The following is a 1,903-nucleotide window of genomic DNA, read 5'->3' on the forward strand; positions in this document are numbered from 1 at the left end:
TCGATTTCTCAAAGTATCGATTGACAGAAATGGACAAAAAATCGAATTGAAGTAGCAAATTTCCTTAAATACGTTTGTTAGATCGTCTCCACTGAGAAATGGCGCGATTTCTCAAATTATCGATTTAGAAAATGATCCTGATTTGAATAATTTATTTATGAAAAGCTCGTTTTTTTTATTAAATAAGTAAGAATTTGTTTATATTTCGAAGTTAACACACTTTTGAGGTCATTCGCTGATAGATTTCTCGAAGTACCGATCGACAGAAGTGGACAAAAAATCGGTGGAAGTGGCAAATTGCCTTAAAGACGTTTGTTAAGCCGTCTCCGCTAAAAAATCGTGCAATTTCTCAAATTGTCTCAAAACAAAATTGGCTGTTTGATATTGATAAATTGCCTTAATTTTTCAGTTTCTATGTTTTATTTTATTTTTCGACTGAGAAATATTTTGATTTCTCAAAGTGTCGATTGAGAAAGTTTCAAAAGTCACAAAAACTGTCAAAAGTGTCATGGCTGTGCTCTACCAGTCACGCGGAAAGATGTTCTTGTTTCTTACAGTGACGATTGCTAAACTTTATCAACTGAGAAAATTATCGATTTCTCAGAAACTCGATAGAGAAAACCGGGATCGATTGCCAAAATCAATCAAATGAATTGTTCATTAAAAAAGAGTGTACAAATTGTTGACTTTCGCACATTTCTAAGGTTGTCTGTGCAGAAACTTAGTCGATTTCTCAAACTATCGATAGAGAAAATTGACCAGATTGGCCCATTTAAACAAAACTGAATGTTTTTCATTCAGTAATTGCCCTCATTTGGCACTTTTTACGTTTTCTAATCCTAATCGACTGAGAAATATTTTGATTTCTCAAAGCGTCGATTGAGAAATTAGTCAAAATTGTTATGGAAAAAACTGTGTTTTACTGTTTAAACGCAAAAATGTCTTGCTTCTAATGTTGACAAATTGCTAAACTTTATCCAGCGAGAAATTATCGATTTCTCAGAGAGTCGACTAAGATCAGAAGAATCATAACTGGCAAAAATAAATCAAAGGAATTGTGCAGGAAAAAAACAGGAAGATCATACGTCTACGTTAGTGCATTTTTAAACGTTCCCTCCCGAGAAACTGCGCGATTTCTCAAAGTATCGATACCGGAAATCATCACTATCAAACTTGCGCCAAAAAATTGCGCATTTCTCCTCGACTTCCGGGTCAAATCGGTAACATGGTGGGCAACCTTTCAACCAACCAACTCTGGCAGGCGCTGTTGCCGTCTCTTGCGAAAAGTCTGAAATCCCACGCGAGAAACCGCGATTTTTCTGGTCAGCTACTAAATTATGCGCAAAACGATCTAAATGCGTGCCGTTCGTAAACAAATCGCCCACTTTTCCGCATGATTGTAGTAAATGTCGTAACGTTGAATGTTAATGAATGTTGAAATCTTTCGAATTGAGGTGCGGTTCCGGACGATTCAGTTTGGGAACCCGATGGGTTCCATATTATTTGTCTTCTGCTAACGGAGCTCGTGTTTACCTTCTAACAGGCCCATGCAGATGGTACGATGCGAAGACTGAAGAGACCCAGTAGGTGAATTGCGGCTGGTCATCGACCTTCGACCTCAATTGTCCCCATTGTGGGGAAATTTTGGTGGCGTTTGGCAACGTGTGTCGGTGGCAAAGTTTCGAGTTTTGGGCATCATCAGGGATGTTCTTGCGAATTTTTCAAACTTGGTCGACCATCTCAAATCTGGGATTGAGTCAGTTCGTGTTCAGATGAAGGTTTTTGTAAAACCTGCAGAGTTAAACACTTTCGAGTTTTTGCGCTTCAAGTTGATTTCAGCGCGACGTTTCGGGCGGAAGTGGCGTCACCATCAGGGACTTTGGGACAGGCACAGTTTTTCAAA

The sequence above is a fragment of the Dendroctonus ponderosae genome, unplaced genomic scaffold (genome assembly GCF_020466585.1).
Source record: "Dendroctonus ponderosae isolate FM_Combo_2020 unplaced genomic scaffold, Dpon_F_20191213v2 Dpon_F_20191213_12, whole genome shotgun sequence".
NCBI classification, from domain to species: Eukaryota; Metazoa; Arthropoda; class Insecta; order Coleoptera; family Curculionidae; genus Dendroctonus; species Dendroctonus ponderosae.